The 25,175-nt window shown below is 45.2% G+C and overlaps 1 protein-coding gene across 3 annotated transcripts in view; it reads right to left on the reverse strand.

Annotated features, from left to right (window-relative positions):
* Nucleotides 1–25,175, reverse strand: part of LOC119953648 (zinc transporter ZIP11-like) — a 762,231-nt gene that overhangs the window by 162,527 nt on the left and 574,529 nt on the right. The window lies entirely within an intron of this gene.

Raw genomic sequence — 25,175 nt, forward strand, 5'->3', positions numbered from 1 at the left:
GTCAATCTGTTTATCGTAGTTACTGTGATAAAACAACTAATATCATTCGATCTTCTACATCCAGAATTAAAATTCATTAACGATTTGTTACTAATTTATTTTCCAGAATTTTTCCAATCAAGGGGCAATTTAGTGTGAGACCCACGCAGACATGGGGAGAATGTGCAAACCCCACACGGACAGTAGCCTGGGGCCGGGATCAAACCTGGGTCCTCGGCCCCGTGAGGCAGCAGTGCTACCCACTGGGCTACCATGCCGCCTCAGGGATTCTATGTTTCTAATAGTTGTGCTGCAAATGGAGATGAACAAAAGATAAGATTCAGGCCCCTCAATATTTCATCCATTTTACTGCAAAGGAAAAAAAACGATAGGTGCACAAACGTGCAGGTTGCAAAATAACTAAGTTAGAAATCACAGAATGGGTATGTGAGTGAGCGTCTGAGTGGAAGGAATGAGATTTATTTTCTAGCGTGATCTCGGAAAATGCCCTCCAGATGGTTTTGCTTTTTGACATTTTATTTGATGTATATTCTGGCATTTTGGAACCTACAGTTGTTCAAGCCAAAAAATAATTACTCTAAGTGGGGTTACAGATGCTTAAAAACTAAAGTTGAAAGGAGTTGCATAGATTGATATTCAACTTTACAACGTAAAGTTAATCTATTATTACCGTCAACAGAAATATCTGGTCTGTTTTGAACCTGCCCAAAAAGTTTACGTCTTGAAACAATCGATAAAAATGGATAAGCACGTGAAGATATGAATTGCAGGTGGGAGGTTGGGGGGGTTGGTGGGTAAAATGTGCCCTCACATACCTGGCTCCCCCAGTCTAGAATGTGGGATATTTTGTACACTTCGTGAATATCAATGCAGCTCTTTGGATTCCCCAGTGCATGCTGACCACTCTAATAGGAATGGGTTACGCTCTCTCCTCAATTACTCCATGGTTCAAAGGTAGTGAGTCACCCAGAATACACAAAGTACTGTTTTCAGCAGTGTTGGAATTAGAAATGACCGAAGCAGCTGAAAAGATGAGCCTTTTTTTCCCCAGCAAGCTTTGGGGTAATGCCGCGCAGCAACTGCATTTTATTTCTCTTGAGGTTTATAACTCCTTTGCAATGAAAGTGACGGAATGTTGAGTGTGCCTACAGCCTACATCAAGGGCACATAAGCAGACTGGAAATCACTTCTGAATTTGCAGAGCACAAAGGAGCACTGTGATTCACACACAAACAAACTAGTGACCCATATCAGACATCACGGTGGTGCATTGTGATCAAACCCCAAATATCAGGGTTAGTCAAAACTCATCACCATTCCAATCTCACCCCTCGCCCCTATTTTATTTCCACAAGGCTTACAAAGTGTGATGACAGCAATACTCAATTAATAAATTCACAAAGTGGTTGGCACTGTTGGTTCACAGCTCCGGGGCCCTAGGTTCGATTCCCGGCTTGGGTCACTGTCTGTGCGGAGTCTGCACGTTCTCCCTGTGTCTGTGTGGGTTTCCGCCAGGTGCTCCGGTTTCCTCCCACTAAGTCCCGAAAGACGTGCTGTTCGGTAATTTGGACATTCTGAATTCTCCCTCCGTGTACCCGAACAGGCGCTGGAATGTGGCGACTAGGCTTTTCACAGTAACTTAGTTGCAATGTTAATGTAAGCCTACTTGTGACAATAAAGATTATTATCTTCCTTATAACTCAAGGAAACAGCAGCAAACAACTTTGAAGAAAATAAGCCAGCAATTAAGACAATGACAGGTTGGGCGGTACGGTGGCACAGTGGTTAGCACTGCTGCCTCACATTACCAGGGTTCAATTCCGGCCTCGGGTCACTGTCTGTGTGGAGTTTGCACTTTCTGCCTGTGTCTGAGTGAGTTTCGTCCGGGTGCTCCGGTTTCCTCCCACAGTCCAAAGATGCGGAGGTTCGGTTGCCCCTTAGTGTCCAAAAGGTTAGGTGAGGTTACTGGGGTACAGGAATAGGGTTGGGGCATGTTCCGAGGTCGGGTGCTCTTTTCGAGTGTCGGTGCAGATTTGATGGGCCGAATGGCCTCCTTCTATACGGTAGGAATTCTATGATAGGTACAGCCCAAAATACTTTTTTAAGGTTTTAAAATGTATTATTTTAGAAGCTTAATTAACGATTCAAAATTTCTTTGCGAGGAAACGCCAATATCAACTCATCTGTTTTGGTCTCAAGTTTATGTGAGACAGAATTGATAAAGAAAATAACATTTGGTTGATTGGTTCTGACAGGCTCCAGTACCTTCCTCCAGCCAACTGTCTGTGTTGACACCACCCAGTTTCCTGATCATTCTTTGGAGCACAATGCTGAAAAATGGATTCCAGCTCCAGAAGCTGATGCTTGATACATATGAAGAAGCTCTGCAATGCCTGCTCCTAATAAGTCATCTGGATGCTCAGTGTCAAAAGGTTCCACTTTATAAAAAGCTCGAATTTCCAATCCAGTCCAAAGATGTGCAGGCTGGGTGGATTGGCCATGCCAAATTGCCCTTGGTGTCCAGAAAAGGTTCGGCGGGGTTATGGGGATAGGGTGGAAGTGAGGACTTAAGTGGGTCGGTGCAGACTCAATGGGCCGAATGGCCTCCTTCTGCACTGTATGTTCTATGTATCTATGTATCATCCAGCCAGTCCAGTCCATGCACTCGTTTAACTTTGATTTGACTACGTTTGATTTTACATCTCCCCAAAAAGCTGAGCATAGATGAGAAAGGCCTTTTAGCTCATCTATCTCAAGCTCCAATAGAACCGATTGTACTATCCTCACAGCTTCTTAAATGACTCCCTATTTTGCCTCCAGTCCCTATGGTAGACCATTCCAGATATTACCAACGCAGCAAGAGAGGACATCAGTTCCTGCTTTTTCCCAGTTTGCAACTACTTTGCTTTGTCATGTCGTCACAGTGTAATCTGAAATGGCTCATGAGATTACTATTACATAACACTTAGTGGCTCCGATATTCCTGTCTACTGACATTTTAACCTGCTTCCCACACCCAGTTTTCTGGGTGACAGTTCTGCGATGTTGGCTCAAACTCACCAGGAAATGGGTTGAGCCCAATTATCAAAATGTTACCTTTGAGGTGGATGTAGGTAACATTGCTTTGTGGTAATGCTTCAGGAAATCTGTTCTGGAACAGGACAGGGTTGCAAACTAAAGGCACTATTATAATCTAAAAGTTGAAGTCCCGTCTTTAAAAGAAAAAAATCAGGCAGCAATTAGCACAACCCTTCTGCAGCAGCAGTGGGTTAAATATAGGGCAGCGCGGTGGTGCAGTGGTTAGCACTGCTGCCTCATGGCGCTGAGGCCCCAGGCTTGATCCCAGCTCTGGGTCACTGTCCGTGTGGAGTTTGCACATTCTCCCCGTGTTTGCGTGGGTTTCACCCCCACAACCCAAAGATGTGCAGGGCAGGTGGATTGGCCACTCTAAATTGCTCTTTAATTAGAAAAAAATGAATTGGGTAATCTAAATTTATAAAAGAAAAAAAAAAGCAGTGGGCTAAATACTAATGTGAATATAGAAAGCGGTGGTCCGTTTCCATTCTAGGGACATCTAGACAGCAGGCAATAGTTACACTGGCAATCTGTTTATTGTAGTTACTGTGATAAAACATCTAATATCATTCGATCTACTACATCCAGAATTAAAATTCATTAACGATTTGTTACTAATTTATTTTCTATAATTTATCCAATCATGGAGCAATTTAGTGTGAGACCCACGCAGACCTGGGGAGTGCAAACTCCACACGGACAGTAACCTGGGGCCAGGATCGAAGCTGGGACCTCAGCGCCGTGAGGCAGCAGTGCTAACCACTGCGCCACCGTGCCACCCATGATTTGCTGCTAATTTTATATTCACCTTTAAACAACGAGGCTCAGGTGGCAGTGCTGCCTAAGTTGTTGCAGGGTGACAAATGTGCCAGACGAATCACAAGTCTGAAAGGGTTGCTGCAAACTTGCGCAGCAGTATTGAGAATGGAGAGTGGACTCGTGTGCCGAGTTTGTTATTCTGAGCCAAGGCAAAGTTAGCGGACTGGTTACTGTGCCTGAACTCAAAAGGGGCGGAGGAGGGAATGCAATGGGTGAGATCAGGATTGGGAAGAGCTCGGCTCCTTCCGCAAGTGAACCGTCTGCCAACACCCGAGTCCGGGACGTCACGAGGAACCCAGAGAAAGAGTGGCCTACAAGGAACTGTTCTGGGGAAGAAACAGCAAACGTTCTGCCACGGTTTTGCCTTTCCATTTCGAACTCCTGCCACCAAAGATTCTTCCACGTAAACAGAGATGAACATTTGTTTTAAATAGGAGATTCAGCTGTGGCATCAGACACTCTCCATTACGTCAATATTTTCCAAATAGTTTGCCTGCCGGCAACAAACTTAAATCCTTCCTGATACAAGCAGAAAGTGTGCACTATCTGTTGGAAATGGAAGCAAATTAAAATGGTTTCTTACAGAACATCCCATGAAAGAATTCCTTTGTTCTTCGTTATTGTGGAAAATAAGCCTTATCTGTTTACAACAGTCACAAATCACCAAAATACCAAATAAAAGACTGGGTCGTAAATAGACCCTTTCATGGAATACTGAGCAAACATGTGGTTCCTTTTATTCAGTCTTAAGGCTGGCAGCCCTTTTTATGCGATGCATTTGTCATTGCGTGGCACAATTTCTTGGATGCAATGATGCCGGTGCTGAGCAATAAGCTGCAGATGTTCAAGTTCATGTCTGTTAACAATAATTAATTCTATAACCCAGCCACAGCATAAGGTTCAAAATAACACGCGCGGAATATGATCTTTCAGAGGTCTTGAACCGACACTCACTGTAATTAAGGGAGTCGCGGAGCATTTTCCCCATTCCTATTACATGTACCATTTTCTGACCCAGAGCGTAGAGCGTACAATCCATTCTTAGTTCTTAACAACAACTTGGACTTACATAGCACCGTTAACATAAGAAAACATCCCAAAGGCACTTCACGGAGAGTTAGGAAGGAAATCTGACACCGAGCGATATTTAAAAAAAAAAATTTAGATTAGCCAATTATTTTTTCCAATTAAGGGGCAATTTAGCGTGGCCAATCCACCTACTCTGCACATTTTCTGGGTTGTGGGGGCGAAACCCACGCAGACACGGGGAGAACGTGCAAACTCCACACGGAGAGTGACCCAGAGCCGGGATCGAACCTGGGACCTCAGCGCCGTGAGGCGGTTGTGCTAACCACTAGGCCACCGTGCTGCCCGACACCGAGCGATATTGCGGCAAATGGGCAAATGCATGGTTAAAAAGGCAAGTTTTGAAGCGAGTCTTAAAGGAGAGATGGAGAATTTTAGGGAGAGAATTCCAGAGCTTAGGACCGAGGCTGCCGAAGCTGCACAGCACCTACAGGAAATGGGTTGAAAGGTCATGGAGAGGAAGGGCAGGACAGGACAGTGGAGTTAAGGCCAGGCTGAGAACAGCCATGATCGAATGGCAGAGCAGACTCGATGGGCCAAATGGCCTAATTCTGCCCCTATATCTTCTGAATTTATAAATTTAAATGCAAGAATGGCAGAGTGGATTCTCCACAGATTTTCCCATTTTTTTCGTTGCTTGCGTCTTCCCAACGTCAGCCTCAGGCACCAGCATCAAGGTTAGCTGCTTTGTAAATTCAGAGAAATGCCCAGATAAGCTTGACCCCATCTCGCACAATATGAAAATTTGGCTCTTTTACCAAATAAGAATCTCTTCTACTTATGTTGCTCAGGTACTGTTTTCTTCAGCGAGGAAGAAAAGTGGACCTGAGCTCAAATATCGACACATTTAGGAGATAAGCTTGGACAATCTACGTCTTCAAACAGAGGTGGGAGATGACCATTATAAAGGAGTTTGACGCAGTAAATAAAGGGAAATTGTTTCCAGTGACAAAAGGGTCTGTAACTAGAGGTCAGCACTTAGGTAACTGGCAAAAGAAGAAACTAGGAGAATTTATTTTCTAAATGAAGCAATTTGTTCTGATCAGGAATGTATAACCTGAAAGGGTGTCGGGAGCAGGTTCAATAATAACTTTCAAATGAGAATTGGACAAATTCCTGAAGGGGGAGAAAAATATTGGGCTATTGGGAAAGGGCCTGGGTCTGGAACTAATTGGACCGGTCTTTCATGGAGATAGCACAGGCACAATAGGCTGAATGGCCTCCTTCTGTGCAGCTGTATTCTATATTTCTATCCAAGAAACTAGAACTACCAATGCTTCATAACAGGGTGTGATAACCCTCAGGAAGACCACGAGGAATCACTCATTGTTCTCCCCGGGAAGCCAGTGGAGGAGTATGGGTTTCCATGCTGAGGAGCAGAGGCCCATCCAGCTGGGACTCATTATCGAGCCTGTTGAAAACCGTCCCAGACCTGGATTGGGAGTTCCTGTTAGTCCCGGGCAGGGCCACTAGTGTTGTATGCCACGGGTGTGGCTTTACTTTTGCGTTAAAATACATTTGGTTGAACCTTTGTCTTCGTGTCTCCGGGACTGCTGCATCAGGGAAGGGACAGCGAATCCAAAACGGGAATGGTCTCTTCAGGAAGTATAGTTGATCCGAGACGAGACATCACCACATCTGCTGTCCGTAATGGATCAGCGGGGAGAACGTGCAGACTCTGCAGAGACAGTGACCCAAGCGGAAATTGAACCTGGGACCCTGGTGCTGTGAAGCAACAGTGCTAACCACTATGCTACTGTGCCACCCATATCCGCACCAATCCATGACTAGGTGTTACATCATGAACACTGTTCCTCTCCTAGTCATATGTTCTCTTACACCGTCATTACGGGAGGTGCTGTTTACATAGTCTCACACTTACAAACTTTAATATTACACTGTCAACAATGATTGTCAGGCAGAAGATGTGTTTCTTGGCCAGAATGAGGCTGGACCTGGTAATTCTGCTTGAGAATGCAAGCTTTCCAGCGAGGCAGAGTCCTACCATCTCATTTATCTGAGATCAGCTGGCCACCCGTTTGAAAAGAGAAGCTTGTTCAAGTCTGCTACGGCTACGATTTGAACGAATGACCGTATGGTAGAGAGTGCAACTCTACTCTTCAACTCAAACTCAAACTGCCGCAGGTGCTGGAAATCTGGAATAAATACAGAAAATGCTGGAAATACTCGACAGGTCAGGTAGCGCATGTGGAGAGGAAAAAACAGTCAACCTTTCAAGTTGTTGATTCTACATCAGAACAGGCAAAGGTTAGAGATGTGAGAGGTTTTACGCCAGTACAGAGGCAGGGAAAGGTGGTTGGGGTGGTTGTGGGGGGTGGGGGAAGCAGAGCCAAAGGGAACGTCTGTAATCAGCTGAAGGGCAGCAGATATTAAATAACAAAAGGTGATGATGTTACATGGCAAAAGGGTGCGGTGATGGAACACGTGAATAAACAAAAGGTGCGTCCAAAGGAGGCGGAAATGGCAACAACAAAATTATCCCTCACAACTGTCCCCATTCCCATCCAGCCCCAAAAAGATGGGAGCCGTAGTTATGATCCGAAATGGTTGAACTCCACATTAAGTCTGGAAAACCGAAAAGTGTCTCTTCAAAAGGTGAGGTGCTGTTCCTCGAGCTTCCGACCAGCTTCACCTCTTCCTGATGAGGTAAAGAACAGCCTAAAACTGCACTCACACTGCTGTGGAAATCAACAATTTCAGCAGCATCGTTATGCCAGCAATATCTTTCGAGGTTAAACGCCCAACTGTGAAATCTACCTAACTTTGGGCTTGCAAACTGAATCCTGAAACATAAATCGAGGCACCATGAGAAATACTGGTACAGTGGAACTCACTGAAACTTCTGAGAGCATTGAAAGGTTGCTGATGAGAATAGAACATCAGTCCCCCAAGAAGCATCACTGTCACTTGTTGTGAATGAGGCAATAAAAAGCAGAATTTCATTATAATCAATACAGCGATTATAAACCACCCATGGTTAATTGTTTGTTCGCCAGACACCAGCCAAAATAACTATTGGATCTATGGAGCTTCAATCTGTAAAAGACAAACTTTTCTGTACCAAGAGCTTTCTGAAACAATAAACTTCAGTGGATCCTGGAGCCCACTTGTAAATACTTCTGCTCTCTGCATAAAAAATGTACTGCTTGCAATTAATTGTTTTGGCCGCTGCTCAAAATGCCCTGAAGTCCCAGCGCGTATAATTCTTGGGAAGATAAGCCAATAAAAGAAATACGTTTGGTACAGCAAATTGGATGTTATAATTATCGGGACCGCAGCAAAGCGCAGTGGAAGTTCAACCTTACTATTGTGGTCCTTGATACAGTTTCCAGCATTTCTTAGCAAGCAGCGGAGTGCAGAAATTGTGATGTCTGCATCAACTTCAATGGACATGAGTCATCCAAAACAATGACTCGTTTGTGATCTTCCCAAAAGGTAACAAAGTTCCTGAGCGAGTGTATTTAGCCGCCTGTTTCCCGGCACTCGCAATGGTGAGGAATACATGGCTATTCATGGCAACTCGCTTTGAATAAGGGGCCTAAACGGGGAATGTACAGCCAAGGCCGCACATCGCCCTGTTTTTCAAAACGGGAAACTCCGCTCGTCGGAACTGCCCATTGTAGGGAGAGATCGTCTCACGCTAATATGCTCTACCATGACCAAACAAAGACGTTGGGATCTAAACAGCGAGTGCTATTCAGTGATGGTCTCCGGGGACCAGGCAGAACAGCACTTGTGGGGGACTCCCATGGGAGTGGATGCCCTTAGCCACTTGTCCTCTGGGCATGGTGGAACCCTGGCACTGCTGGTGTTACCTGGGCACCTTGGCATTGCCAGCCTGGCACTGTGGCAGTGCTATCTGGGTGCCAAGCTGGCATTTTTCCCACAACGGGGATTGGCCCAGGGGGTTCCCTGCGGGGTGCCGTATTAGGAGTGGGGTGGGGGTTGGGAAGGCGGAGGGGGGGGGGGGGGGGCCTGAGAGAAAGAAATCTTCTCATTTCTAACCTAAATGGGGAACCCCTTGTTTTAAAGAGTGGCCCCGAATACTAGATTCTCCCATAAGGAGAACATCCTCAATCAAGCAGCCTCTTACTCTTCCAGACCCTAGCGGATAAAAGCCTAGACTGACCAACCGTTCCTCATTTTACAACCTACCCGATCCAGGTAGTTGTTTAGGAAAAACAGAAAATGCTGGAAAAACTCAGCAGGTGTGGCAGGATCTGCAGTAAATGACAGTTAATATTTTGAGGGTGTATGAATCTTCTTCAGAACAAAATTCATACAGACTTAAACTATTAACTCTGGGTGCAATTTTCCTATTGCGTTGTGCCCGTTGCTGATCCCATTACACCGGGTGCATCGTGGGAGAGGCCCAAAACAGGTTTTGCACCGGGCGCAAAACCGATCGAATGTCAACCTGGTCCTGCCATTGGGCTAGGTTGTCACTGCCAGGGTGTTAGGGGCACCACCCAGGTGCCAGAGTGCCAGGTTGGCACTGTCAAGGGCCTGACTAGGGGATGGTCCCATGAAAGGGGGTGTGTGAAGGGTGGGGTGGGCAAAGAGTGTATGCAGGGACGTAATGAAGTTTGGAGGGGGTGAAGGGGTACTGAAAGAGGGGGCCCTCAATGGCCGCATAGCAGGGTGTGCTCACTTGGAGGTGGTGGGGGTGGGGGCGTGGAATGATGCCCATGTCTCTGGGGGATCGCATTGTCCGTGGGTGGGGGCTGTGCGGGACCTTCAAGCTCACTTAGAGATTGGGACACCTTTTAAAAATGGTGCCCCAATGTCTGAGGAGCCAGTCTGGCTGGTGAGTTTAGTTCCCCAGTACTGAAAAAAAAATAATTGGGTACTCTAAATTTAAAAAACAAATTAAATCCACAGTCATAATTACAACTCATAAACCTGACTTCCAACTGCATCTTGAATAACCTGCGAATTTATGGATTGTACAGTAAAAAACATCATTGGTATCCAGCTTCAGTGGTAATTGCACATTTCTACCTTATACCGAGGAATGTAGCGAATCAAATTCAATTTGGTCGAGATAGCGGGAACAGCACAATGTAACGCAGAATGGCACTTTGCCACACATTGGGTTGAACTTTCAACCCGAGCAGAGTGTGGTTTGAAGGCAGGGATGCCAGCAACATCTTGCTACCGGCTGGCATGCCAGTTTGGTCCTGCCTCCGGCCTAGTCAGCTTCTTGGGTGCGATGGCTACCTGCTCGCCAGTGGCAGGCAGCCAAGTAGGCCAATTGAAGTGCCAATCGAGGGCACTCTTCCCATGCCATTTATATTTCCCATATGGCAGACTGGTACCCTGAGGTGACTGGAGCCCAGAGATGAAATGGTAGTTGCCTCCCAGTGGAGTAAGGGGGGGGGGGGGGGGGGGGGGTGAGGCAGATACCTTCCTGGCTGTGAACCCTGAGGTGGCCTCTTCTTTGGGTGGCTCCTAGAAAACACTCCTCCTGGGGCCCTGCCACAGCCACCTCCCAGACCCTGACCGTGGGAGCAGGAGCCAGGAACTAAAAAGCAGCCCAGTTACTCTCTGTTAGAATGAATGGGCAAACTATCGTAATTCAGTACTTTGGTTTATTTCAACCCAGGGTCGTTAAATTTGATATGAGTGAAACCTCTAACAGTGCCACCAAAGCCAATAATGCCAGAGAAAATCTGGCTGTGCTCATATATCTTTTTTTTTAAAGATATCGCTTCCCATTTGGAATGCTTGTGGGATGGTAAAAGAACAAACTCAACGTAGTTTGGTTCGGACATGTGCCCAGACTGGCTGATGAGTGTATAAAATATCATGGAAAACTAGAAATACCAATGCACAATGTACTGTACTGTTGTCTGTTTGTTTTGGACTAGCAGTCGAAAATACCATGGACATTACAGCACAGTGAGATATATCTAAAGTTCAAATGATATACGCTTGAAGTCAGGTAGCCTAAGTTGATTAACAAAAGCAATACTGTTGTGCTCAGGGCTGGGCGGCAGATAAAGCTTAGGTCGTAACACGAGAAGAAAGGTGAATATTCGTAGGAAAAGGAAAGCTCAGACGAACAATGTTTAATCACAAGGCGTTATGGTTTAAGTAACAGTTGCGACACAGGAAGAATTACATCAGACAGGTAGGTCTATCAGACAGCTATTTCACTGGAGAAATGGCACTGACAACACCAAGCATCAAATGCTGGAATAGAGAAAGTCCACTGAGAGTTCAGTCTTTTCAGGATAGACATTGAAGGATTGCTCTTCCCTTTTCCAAGTACCGCACAGAAAAATGCAACAATGGCTGTAAGTCGACACGAATGAAAGCTGTGAAGCTCTGAACACTCGCCCAATCATGAGGAGATTCCATGAAAGTATCTCCGGAGCCATTCATTGTTTTCAAATCTGGACACCGATTATATCATAGCAGTAAAGTCCCTCAAATGATGTAACAATCCCACTTGTATCTGCTTCTAGTGGTCAATTAGTCTTGTAACATGTGAAAGTGTTCAGCTGGTGTGCCACTTAACAAAATATGGTCAAGACACTGATGGAGGGATTTTTTTTTGAGAAGTACACTGGTGCTGATGTGCATAACTGATCACTGCATTGTGGTAGTGTGATTAGGGTTCTGCCACACTCGTGCCGGCTCCAAAGCCAGAAATTCCTGCCCGAGGTCAATGGGCCTCTGAATGGTCCGTCAAATTTTCCATTCCGCCTGCATCGGATCCCGTGGGTGAGACCAGGAAAATTAATCCTCAGCATTGCAGGACAAATGCCAATTCATTTTAACATGGATAGCAATGGGTCGACCTGAATTTCTCCAGTGAAATAGCTGTCTGACAGACCTATCTGTCTGACAGACCTATCTGTCTGACAGACCTATCTGTTTGACAGACCTATCTGTCTGACAGATATTTCTGACTGACAGACCTACCTGTCTGACAGACCTATCTGTCTGACAGACCTACCTGTCTGCATTCAAATCTAGGACCAGAGCTTTGTTCTCTCATTATGTGACTGGAATCAATCCTTATCAGTTAATTCCAGCTCACGATAACTCAGGAATGGTTGCAAGACCGTACCAAAAACTCAACACCAAAGGTGGTACTAATTCAGCAGGCTACCCTGTGACGATCAAAGGACCAGAGTGCAGGAGGTGTCAACTTCCACTGGTATCGTATAAGCACTTCAAAAACATGTCAAGAGGACCATTTGTGAAGATCATTTTGTTTCCATATTGGATCAAGAACACTAATTCCAACATGTGCTGCAGAAGACATGCAAATTTTGTCAAAACCTAGACTAAAGAACATAATTGGGAGTAAGAATCACACTTTCCAATAAGTCTGAAAACAACTTAACTTCCAGGAAATTAGGGTTGGAAATAGGCCCAAGACATATCTAAACTTTGGGGGGAGGGGGGGGGGGGGGGGGTGGTCAATGCAACAAGTGGAAAGTTTCGCGGATTACAATTACAGGTGAGGAAGACAATTTAGCTGATCAAAATGAAAAAAAAAAAATGATACTGTCCTTTTTAAATGAACTCAAAGTTTTTGACTCCATTACCTTAACTGGAAGCCCATTCCAAGTGTTAATTGCTCTGTGTAGAGATGAAATTGGAGAGACACTGGTGTAATGATAATGTCACTGGAATAGTAATCTAGAGGGGCAAACTAATGGTTCTTGGTGCACGGATTTAAATCTAGGGGTGGAATTTAAGTTCAATTAATAAATTTGGCTAGTCTCATGGCAAGCAGGAAACCATTATTGATTATTGACTTTACACAAACAACATCTGATTTACCTTTACAGAAGGAAATCTGCCACCCTTCCCTAGTCTGGCCTACATGTGACTCCAGACCCGCATCAAAGTGGTTGACCTTTAATTGGCTGGAACAAAGCACACTGTTCAAGGGCAATTCGAGATGGTCAAAAAATGCTGGCTTGTCAGCAACACCCGTATTGTAAAAAAGAATAAAGAAAAAAAAGGACCAGTTCTTCTTCACTGCTGGAGAGCAATAAACTCAAACAGCCCTTTCCCAAACTATCATCAACATCGATGCCTCAGCTAACTTGTTTTCCAGATCTAATGGGAAATAAATACTCATAATGAGCAGGCACTTCTGAAATTCATATGGGTGAGATAAAATGGTGCCATACAGGGCCTGCAAACTGATGATCCTATCGTAATAGTGGGCAAGTGACTTGGATGTCTGACCTCCTAATGTCATTCCATAACATTACAGTAGGCAAGCATCACCATTATCCTTGGACAGCTCGGGCCACCACCGTGAATATACATGGAGGGGGCAAGGGGGGATATGAACAGGCATGGGTATGTCTGTTTCACTTACCTGTCAAATGTTTCCTGAATCCAGACTGTGGTTCACAACTCCTCTGAGGACCTGTGAACCACAAGTCCTCAAGCAGCCGCACAAAGATTTACGGGGGGTGGGGGGGGGCTGTAAGATGCTTACCCCCACAATGGAACTGGCAAGGGTAGGAGTGCTGCATGTGGGCTCATGTGCCGCTGAAATGTGCCATAAATGGGATCGGGGCTGCAACCCCTGAATTGGATACTGCTCGCCATTTTTAACATGGATTAATATTTCTAACTTGTTTGAATGACTAATAAAGTGTACCCCAGAGAAACAAAGATGCAGAAACATCTCCCGCTGCACCCCGAACCAATTGTACAAAGTGAAAAGGTGGCTGAATGTTTCCTACCCAAATGCACACCTGCAATAACACGGTTCTTTATGGAAAAATAAAGCTAATCTTCCAGGTTAGTTCTGAATTTAAATTTAAATTTATATCTTCAAAAGATAACATAAGAGAGGATCTTGCTACAATGGAAGGATGCGAGGCCCCCAAGCGTGGAGACCTGGATCAATGACATGGCGGGTTTCATTAAGCTGGAGAAGGTCAAATTCGCCCTGAGAGGGTCGGTGCAAGGGTTCTTTAGGCGGTGGCAACCTTTTCTTGACTTTCTGGCTCAACGATAGGGTACAGGGACAGTAGCAGCAGCAACCCGGGGGGGGGGGGGGGGGGGGGGGGGGGGGGGGGGGGAGGGGGGAGGGAAAAGGTGGGGGGGGGGCGGACGATGACTATGTTTGTTTATTTAATTTAAATTTATTTTGAAGTTCTTTTGTTGTTCATTGGGGTTGGGGGGGGGGGGTGGGGGGATGTGATACATGCGTCGATACGGTCTGGGGGTGGTACGGTTATTATGGGTTATTTTGTTGCATTTCATTGTTTGTCGTTATGTTTTATATTCTCTGTAAAAAATTCCAATAAAAATTATATATTAAATAAAAAGATAACATAAGAGAAGGTGCAGATGCAGAATTCTCATCCTTGCAGAATACCAACCCTACTGTCTGGTCATTACAGCTCTAGCTGTTTCTGAAACAAATCGTGTGTCCTGGTGTCACACACACCGTTCCTGGCAACGCATTCCAGCTATTGATCCTCCGTACAACAAAATATTTCCTGCTATCTAATCCCTATCCTCAGTCTGCTGACCTAGCATATCTTTCTCTACCGAATTAAAAATGTTTATATCTCCGCCATTTCTCCTCTGAATTATCTGTTTATTAAGGTTGATGATTCCAAGTCTAAAACAGGTTATCCCTCCTAGCTCTTTGTTCTAGCAACAGAATGCCACCTTGCTTTTCCTCCTCTGTCAAACCTCCCATTAAGTTGTAAAACCAGAATCTATGCTGATGCTGTACTCTGGGTGCAGCCACAGCACTGCATAGTTATTGCCACCTTCTTGTGCTTAAACACTGAACAAAAGTCTGCTGACACGCCTTGCTCCCTTTCATCAATGTCTTGGTAAATTCAATCCCCACCGATGTGTCTTCCATTTCGTCTGTACACCAGGTGTAGGAGAGGACTCAGCATGGACACTCAATTGACAAATCTCTTACCAAGTACTTCCAGTGAAATCAGAACCATAGAATCACTACAGTGCAGGAGGCCATTCGGGCCATCGAGTCTCCACCGACCCTCTGAAAGGGTACCCTACATAGGGTCAGGCCTCCACCTTATCTCTTTAACCCAATAATCCCACCTAACCTATCCTCTAACCTTTTGCACACGAAGGGACAGTTGATCATGGCCAATCCACCTAATCTGCACATCTTTGGACATCATTCACCTGAGGAAGGAGCAGTGCTCCGAGAGCTAGCGTTTGAAACAAACCTGTTGGACTTTAACCTGGTGTTGGGAGACTTCTTACCATCTTTGGACTGTGGGAGGAAACCAGAGCACCCAGAGGAAATCCACGCAGACTCGGGGAGAAAGTGCAAACTTCACACGGCCACCCAAAGTGGGAATTGAACCCGGGTGCCTGGAGCTGTGAGGCAGCAGTGCTAACCAGTGTGCCACTGTCCTCTGGAATTATCCAGTCACTGTGCCATGGTTGACACTGATCTTTTTAAAGGGATTTCTCATGCAGCTGTTTATTTAAGATCTTTTGGAAAGACTGGCATAATAAAGAAAGTGGCTTGCTCCATTTCGGATGATATCTGCTCAAAGGAAGTCTTTGACATTGAACAAAACGATCAATCCCTTCCAAAGCTGTGATGGTCATTAATTATTAAATCTTAGACATACAGTCATGCTTCCATTTGGCCTCCAATTGTTTTTCACATTATTGAGGCCAAGTAAACAATTCTGTCGCTGCCTGGTATTCTCTGTGGCTCTGCTTAAATATGGGAGTTATATTTGTCTGCTGCCAGATCAGCAAAATTCCCCCCCCCCCCCCCCCCCCCCCCACCACCTCCCATGTTCAGTGATTCCTTCAAAATAATGATCAGGGTTTTCTTAAATTTCCTCTGTGGTACATCAATTGAGATCGAGCTGGAATTTCAGTTTCATTTTGGGTTCTTCCCAGATTAGTTCAAGTTACGATATAGATTTAAGGGGCGTAGTCTCTTGTTTCCAACATGCTTGCAAACTCACTTCCATCTGGCCTGCCACATCTTTAATAACAGGCTAGTCCAGGTACACCCTTTATTGATGCTTTTAAGTGTTTTTATTCGAAACTCAACATGCCACAGAACATAAATTCATCATTGGTTCAAAGGGCATCGTGTAAATGAACCCAGGACAAATGAAAGCAAACTGATTTCACTACACTGAGAAGTATAGGCTCCTCAAATAACTAACAACAACAAAAAATCATCCTTTGTTCAAAGCTGAGCACAATTTGATGATAACAAACTACAGCCTTTGACTAAAGTTATCAAACTGGAGTGTAGGCCCACATTTCCGCCATGGTTCAATGGCCTCTTTGTTCTTCTGACTATGATGTGGCTTAGCATTGTTGGACTTGTCTTAAATCTTTCGGTGAATATCTGGCCAGTTCTGAGTTGCTTGACATATGCATGCACAATTGGTATGAAGAAAAACAAATTAGAACTAAAATAAAATCTCACGGTCGAATTAACCCCGGATAGTCGATGGAAATACGGCACAGCGGACATTTTCCAAATGTCTTTCGGTAATGAGAGGCGATGTGAAAATAAATGAGGAACAATATAGGCCAAGCAAGCAGTGATGCTCTACTCTGTGTTCTTCACTGATTAAAAGGAGCTCCTTTTCTTTCTCCGAAGGAACAAATTCTTCCATTGAGATCTTAATTTGGTTTCAAGGAGAAACGCATTTAACCAAATGACTTCAAAAACATAACTGTTCGAGGGTGATCTCAACTTTCACCAGTGCCCCTCAATCACTCTCCTGGTCATTTATGCCTGATGATTTAACCTGTCAGAGGCTATTTGTGAGCTTACAGTTTGTGCATTGCCTCTCCTCAGTGACGTCATGAATTGACAGCACCTCCCACATTCCCCCATCTCCTGCAAAATGGTCACTCACTACATAATACCACTTGGGAAGGGACCTTCATATTCTCCCACTTGTATTGTCTTTTTATTCAGTTGTGTTACAATATCACATTAATGTAGTCAATTTTTTAAAAATGCTGCTAAATTTGTCCTTAATTTGCCAGTTTAAATTGTGCACCAGTTCACTGATTAGATTATTCGTGGTAGAGAAAGATTTATCTTGCTGCAGCTAAATTATGTTTCTTCTGCTCACTGTGCCTGAGGACAATCATAATGAAAGTGTGATCAGCTCTACAGTTCTTCTTCACACTCAAAAGAATTGGCTGCAAGGCTGAGTGAGCATTGCCTGAATACAAGCCTAAGGCCTAGTTTTCTACGCCATTCCTCCAAAAGTCTGCTTACCTGACACTTGCGTCCACAGTACAAGCAGCTAAGAAATTCACAACATTTGTTCATGGGATGTGGGTGTCATTGGCGAGCCCAGCATTTGTTGCCCATCCCTAATTGCCCTTGAACTGAGTGACTTGCTAGGCCATTTCAGTGGGAGCCAGTTCAGAGTCAACCACATCGCGGTGTAGGTCTGGAGTCACATGTAGGCCAGACCGGGTAAGGACGGAGGATTTCGGGGGTAGCACGGTGGCACAGTGGTTAGCATTGCTGCCTACGGCGCTGAGGACCCAGGTTCGAATCCCGGCCCTGGGTCACTGTCCGTGTGGAGTTTGCACATTCTCCCCGTGTTTGCGTGGGTTTCACCCCCACAACCCAAAAAAGATGTGCAGGATAGGTGGATTGCCCATGCTAAATTGCCCCTTAATTGGAAACAATTGGGCACTCTAAATTAATTTTTAAAAAAGGACGGAGGATGTCCTTCCCTGAAGGACATTAGTGAACCAGATCGGGTTTGACGACAATCGGCAATGGTTTCATGGTCATCAGTGGATGTTTTTTTTAAAATTCCAGATTTTTATGAAATTCAAATTTCACCATGTACCGTAGTGGGATTAGACTCCGGAACCCAGAGCATTACCCTGGGTCTCTGGATTACTATCCAGTGACAATACAACGATGCCACGACCTCCCCCATAGGACAGAAATCACCATTTTGGCCATAAAACCTACAACAGTGTTTTCCTCTTCAGGAGCCATTTTGTCAAATTTTGATGGTGTCATGGTCATCGTTGGGCCTTTAATTCCAGATTCTTTTATTAAATTCAAATTCCACCATTGGCCGTGGTGGGATTCAAAACCAGGTCCCCAGAACATTACCTTGGGTCCCTGGATGGCTAGTCCAGGGACAGTACCACTGCGCCACTCTCTCCCCAATCTCCTGCACACTCCCCAAAGGGTTTAATATCGATCCTTTTCAACCAGTCGTCAGTACCCTGTTCAAAGATATGAACCCAGCTTCAAAAATGATGGCAGAAAACCCCACATCCTAACCATGTTCTGTACATGAAAAAGTCTAAACCCACCTTTGAATTCTTTGTGCAATGATTTCAAACTTGAGCCCTCACAGTACCATCTCACTAACCCGTGAAAAAAATCTATTGTTTGCATCATCCTAACCCTTCATTGTCTTCAAGTGCTCTACAGGGCTCTCTGGGACCTCTCAGTTGCAGTGAAAAAAGCCACGACTTCTCCTCTTTCTCTTCACAATTGTAGCCCTTCATTTTTGGTACCTCCCTCGTGATCTGCACTGCACTTCTCTATTACTTCAATACCCAAGTGGGGTCTCACAGCAGTACATACTAATCCAACAGTGGCCTAACGCTTGACTTCAGGATTAACTCACTGCTTTTCTACTCTGTGCTAGAAACAAAGCCCAGATTCTGCTTTCATTTTGTGGCTTCATTTTGTACCGCTATCTTTGTTGACCTGTCTGTCTACATACTTCTATTATTGTTATCACTTCAAAATAGATTACATAAGATGATTTACGTGTTCCATTTTTGTGGCTATGCGGCAGTCTTTCAATTTAGTGCCATTAATAAATTTCAATATTATGCCTCCAGTTCCTGGTAAATAAGAACAGCCGCGACTCTGACTGCCACTCATTGGCACCCCATGTTTCCAATTATGTGAAACATGGATGGGATTCTCCGAGCCTCCGGCCCAAAATTTCGATTGGCGTGGAGGCGGAGAATAGGCGTCAGGAAAGTCCAGAGTGAAACGCCCGCGTTTTGATGCTGCAGTGGGGACATAGCCCCATTGTTGGAGAGTCCCGCCCATGCTTTTTCACTTCGGGCCCGAAGTTACTTTGTGCTGGATTTTTCAGGGTGTTTCTCACCGCTATTCAATAACACTTCATCACTTTTTTGGGCCCTGGGGAGCTTCTCACTGGTTTGGCCCACACATAGAATTTTGTTTTACACTGGGGAGCTGAACTCAGAGATTTGGCCGCCATTTTAAGGGATGTCCCGATCTCTCAGTGAGCTTGTCCCCCACACACGGGCAATGTCACCCCACCACACACATGGACACTACCCCATACCCCCCCCCCCCCAAGTGAGGACACCCCACTGTGGGATCCCTGGGAGTCCCCTTTTCCCCCTTACAGCACCTTCTAGGATCTCCACCCATCACTCACCCAACCTCCCAGTGACCCCTACTTACCTGCTCTGCACTTCCCACCCTACAACGCCCCCCCCCCCCCACCCACATTTCACGGGCATGGCCCCCCTTGCCCTTGGCAGTATCACCCTGACACTCGGGTATCCTTGGACAGCTACCCTGGTACCCAGGCAGTGCTACTGCTGACCTGGCAATGTCATCCGGGCACCTTGGTAGTGCCAAGGTGCCCATGTTCCAGGGGTAGGGCCAGGAAGTCATCCTGCACTTACCCTGACCAGCGTGGGGGTCTCCGGTGGCCCAGGAGATCCCCCGGGTACTGTTCTGCCTGGTCCACGTTTGTGCGGACCAGCACTGATCAGCGCCCGACTGCAGCCTCCCTGGGGAGGCAGGAGAATCGAGGGAGACCAGTGGATCACGCGCAAGTAGGTCCTGGAGAATCCTGGACGGCGCCGAGCCTGTCGGGAGGCTCGCTGCAAGCCTATCCCAGCATTCTCAGGCCTCGTTCCGCTCAAGTGAGAACACAACACAGCCGGAGAGCCGCGCCCCTAGCCTTTGATTTCTGACCTCACATTCCCTCCCTCTATCCATCTGACCAAGATTTCCTCAACTGCACACACGACTTGCATTGTCATAGAGCCATAGATTTTTGCAGCACGGAAAGAGGAATTGGGATTGTCTTGTTATGCTCTAAGTGTTGCATAAGCGGCTTTGTTGTGGTTCACTTGACAAAGGAAGGTTCGGACGTGGAGATAACTTCAACACGTTTATTAAACTATATACACTTCTATAACTCGGGTTCGACACTAGAGTGGCTAGAGCATCAGCCTGTTTGGAGCAGTTGATCCTTTTTCATAAGCAAGTCAGCATTCCATGACGAACAGAGGGTCTTGACTACAATTGCAAGAGGCAAAGGGGTGGACTCTGTGTGGCTAAAATACCAGCCGTTTCTTTCAGGTGGTACTTCAATGAAATGTGCCCCAAATAGTTTTGGACTTCATTTTTGGGGGACAGTTGGAGCAGGACTGCTCCTTCAAAGATTTTTTAAAAAAATTTAGTGTACCCAATTATTTCTTCCAATTAAGGGGCAATTTAGAGTGGCCAATCTGCACATCCTGCATATCTTTGGGTTGTGGGGGTGAAACCCACGTAGACACGGGGAGAATGTGCAAACTCAACACGGACAGTGACCCAGGGCCGGGATTCGAACCTGGGTCCTCAGCGCCGTAGGCAGCAATGCTAACCACAGCGCCACCATGCTGCCCTGCTCCTTCAAAGATGCACAAGAGTTCTGTGTGTGTTGCTTGGTGTGTGTCCCCACCTGTTCCACCTTCACCCCGCCCCCAACTCTTCTCTTTGCAATCGGTCTGCCCAGGACCTACCTACCTTCGCGCTCGTTCAACATCCAAAACGCCTGGGAATGCCTCCATTAGCCAGTTGACAAGCTGAAGCACAGCTTGCCAGGTCATGTTGACCAAAGCTCAAGGTCCCTCAGCTGATACCCAACAGCTGGCGTATAGCACAATCCACCAGTCAGCTGTCTGACGCTCACAAATCTCTGCCTCCTGACTAACAGATGACTCCAGTATCGGATCGGTTTGCTACTCGGCATATTCACGAGGCAACTCTCAGCTGGTATGTGCTGGAAAGTCAAAAACAGGCTGCCTTTTCTTTCGTTTTTGTGAAAACAGAATGGGAGAATGCCCGTTTCCTCAATAATTAATGACCTGCTGACAAAGTTTCACGAACCGAAAGCCTATCTTTCAAAGCTTTCATGCAATTTCTTCAAAGGGCCATTAATTATTTAGCAAAGGAGGCATTGTGCTGTACTTCATAACTAAACATTAACACAAAATTCAAAGTCACTTTGAAGTATTTTATGAAGAGTGTGCATTGACCGCTGTCTGATGCCTTGGAATAAACCTCCACTTTCTTGGATCTTTTATGGGACTATGTACTCATCCCTACAGTAACTGTGCTGAATATGCCTTTGGCAAGAAGAAGATCATGAGGAGGAGCGGGTGTTCGGCTGACTTCTCACTGCATTCCTCCAGGCAATTAAATTTATGTCACTAGATTTATATCTAAACTTTTGATTGAACTAGGAGGCAGTAGGTCAAGACAGTATTATTATGAGGTGCAAACATCTGAGAGGCAATATATTTTGAACCTTACTATGCACTATTAAACTTGAGTGCTGCTATAATCCGTGTTTGATTGCATTGACATACTGGTTGTAAAATGTAAAGTGTATTTGTCTTCAGGCAAATCCCGAGGTATCATGGACTGATTCTCAAAGCATTAGGGTCACCAGTTTGGCCCACGTTGAAAGTAGACCTGGAATCCCAGCCACTTGCCAATATAGAAAGTTTATTGTGGAATTGATACTAAGTTCACAAAATATCTGCCAGTGTGGCCCTAAACTCTCGTTTATCCCAATCCAAAAGCGACTTTCGATGGGGCAGCACGGTAGCACAGTGGTTAACACTGTTGCTTCACAGCTCCCAGGTTCGATTCCAGCCTTGGGTCACTGTCTGTGCAGAGTCTGCACATTCTCTCCATGTCTGCGTGGGTTTCCTCCGGGTGCTCCGTGTTCCCTCCCAGTCCAAGGACGTGCATGTTAGGTGGATTGGCCATGATAAATTGCCCTTCATGCCCCAAAAGGGTTAGGTGGGGTTACTGGTTAGGGGGATGGGGTGGAAGTGTGGGCTTAAGTAGGGTGCTCTTTCCAAGGGCCGGTGCAGACTTGATGGGCCGAATGACCTTCTTCTGCACTGTAAATCCTTTGATTCTGAATGTTCAAATGATCATAGATCATAGAATTTACAGTGCAGAAGGAGGCCATTCAGCCCATCGAATCTGCACCGGCTCCTGGAAAGAGCACCGTACCCAAGGTCAACACCTCCACCCTATCCCCATAACCCAGTAACCCCACCCAACACTAAGGGCAATTTTGGAGACAAAGGGCAATTTATCATGTCCAATCCACCGAACTTGCACATCTTTGGACTGTGGGAGGAAACCGGAGCACCCGGAGGAAACCCACGCACACACGGGGAAGATGTGCAGACTCCGCACAGACAGTGACCCAAGCCGGAATCGAACCTGGGACCCTGGAGCTGTGAAGCCATTGTGCTATCCAAAGTGACATTGCTTCATCTGTTGCTTCAGTGAGGGCGAATGAAATAATGCTTCGTCGTGAACAGAGCACCAACTGATTGGGACTAGATAATGATTAATGGAATCCAAATTCCTGCAAATTGCTGACACAGAGAGAAAATGTGAGGGCATGAGTTCCATTGCATGCGGTCTCTGAACATAACAGTTTCAGTCTGACCTCTAGCAGAATGGCAAAAGTACTGTGGTGTCCTTATATGGACAGAGGCAGAATTCAGTAAATAGACATGTTGTCCAGGTGCTGGCATGAAAATAATTGTCAGCGCAGATCTTATTTCAATAAACAGGCAGCATAAAATGTAAAATTGTTTTTAAGAAACATTAATTTGGCACCAAACTAGCAAAGTGGTATTGCTCTGTCCTGGAATTTATTGGGGGCATGCAAGGCGGGGGTCTTCTGTAATATTCTTCATTTAATACTCTCGCTAGACATATGACTGGTAATGTTCCATTATAGAGTGTTTACTCAACATCTAACAAGTACAGAAACCTCAAAGTGCCGGTAATTCCAAAATCTAAAGTTTATTCAAAACTAGGCCAAGTGCTTTTAATTGAAGGGGAAAAAGGTGTGAGGTAATGTGGGTTGCTTTGGTACAAACCCAGCATTGCCTTTTCAGTGGACCTCAGCTCTGTTAGAAATTAAAAGTCAATGATACGCAATGTCCGTCCAGAGCTGTTCTGATTATTGAATGCTGAAGGAATGTAGAGGTTCAGAACGCTTCTAATTTCTGGCGTAATTGCTTCTGACAGCTGGCATATGAAAGATTCCCACAGATGTGACTCAAGGTCTTTGAAATTACGAACAGGAATTTGGCTTTCTTGAACTTACATTTTATAATTCGTCAGCAAATTGAAGACGTTTTCAGTCAGACTGCCATCCTGGTGTTGTGAGGCAGCTGCTACAATAGCTCAACAGAAAGACCATCATGTTTGCCACTTGGCGATTTTCAAACAGTGTCTTTCATCCCTTTGTTTAACGCAAGGTTTTTACTGAAAATCCAGATTTCACTGGTGCGGGCACCGTGCCCCTGGCCACTATATGTCAGCAATGTCCCCATTGCTCCTTCCAATAAACCTGCTAACGCAAATGCTAAAAATTAACGCAGGAAATCTACCCACCGACATTACTAACCTAAATTAGGGAAGGCAAGTGGCGTGGTGGTATTGTCACTGGACTAATAATGTAGAGACCCAGGGTGATGCTCTGGGGACATCCCACCAGGGCAGGTGGGGAAATTTGAATTCAATAAAAAAAAAATCTGGATGATTGTCGATTGTCTTAAAACCCCATCTGGTTCACTAATGCCCTTTAGGAAAGAAAAGCTGTCACCCGTACCTGGTCTGACCTACATGTGACCCCCAAACCCACAGCAATGTGGTTGACTCTTAAATACACTCAGGGATGGGCAATAAATACTGGCCCAGTCAGCGATGCTCACATCCCGTGAATGAACTGATCTCTTCTCGCATCTTCTCTACCGAGTAGTGTTATGGGTCAGGGTTTAGAAAACTCCAAAGTATATCATGGAGTTCACCTGACCCACAACTGTTTATAGATTTTGGCCATGATGAGCACAAGGGCCTGTCTTTCAGGTGGTATTCAGCAGAGGTCTTAAGCACTTTTAATCAAAAACAAAGTTTATTCTCCAAATTCAGTTAACATTTTTATAACCACACACGGTAAGCATTTTTATCAACTACAAACATAAATACCCCACACAGCTACAGTACTCGATAAAGAAACCGTAATAATTTCCCTTAACTGTTTCTATCAAGTAACAACATCCATGAACTAGAAAACCCTTTTACCAAAACAGTAGGTTTGAATTCCTTCCAGAAAACAATTATAACTGTTAAATTATCAAGTGATCTGGAGACACCTTTTAATACGCAGCGAGAGAGAGACAAGACAGACGTCTCTGACTCCAGCTTCCAAATGTGTAAAACGAATAAAACTCAGAGCCACAGCCAGGTTCCAGCTCAAAAACAAAACTAAAATCCCAGGGCCACAGCCCAGTTCCACCTACACAATGACATCACTGAAGCCATTTGAGAAGGCAACACATTTCTTAAAGGGACACTCCCATGACAGGAGTACTGCACTCCGTAAACTTCCCCTGATTTGTGTCGATGTATTTAACTTGCGTATGTATTGTATGTCCTATGTTTTTCATGTATGGAATGATCTGTCTGGACTGTACACAGAACAATACTTTTCACTGGACCTCGGTGACAATAAACCTAAATCCAAATTAGGGAAAAAAAAGAATCAAAAACCTTTCTCCACTCAGGTGGCATTGTCAGGAAAACTTGTGCTCAGGACCTTGTAAATACATTTGCAATTTAATCATAATAATAATAGCCTATTGTCACAAGTAGGCTTCAATGAAGTCACTGTGAAAAGCCCCTAGTCGCCACATTCCAGTGCCTGTTCAGGGAGGCTGGCACGGGAATTGAACCCACACTGCTGACATTGTTCTGTATTACAAGCCAACTATTTAGCCCACTGTGCTAAATAATTTATTCTTGTTCAGAAATATGGAAAGTGAGGAGTCCAGTAGACCTATTCACTAGTTGGAAA

The sequence above is a fragment of the Scyliorhinus canicula genome, chromosome 18, assembly GCF_902713615.1.
Source record: "Scyliorhinus canicula chromosome 18, sScyCan1.1, whole genome shotgun sequence".
NCBI classification, from domain to species: domain Eukaryota; kingdom Metazoa; phylum Chordata; class Chondrichthyes; order Carcharhiniformes; family Scyliorhinidae; genus Scyliorhinus; species Scyliorhinus canicula.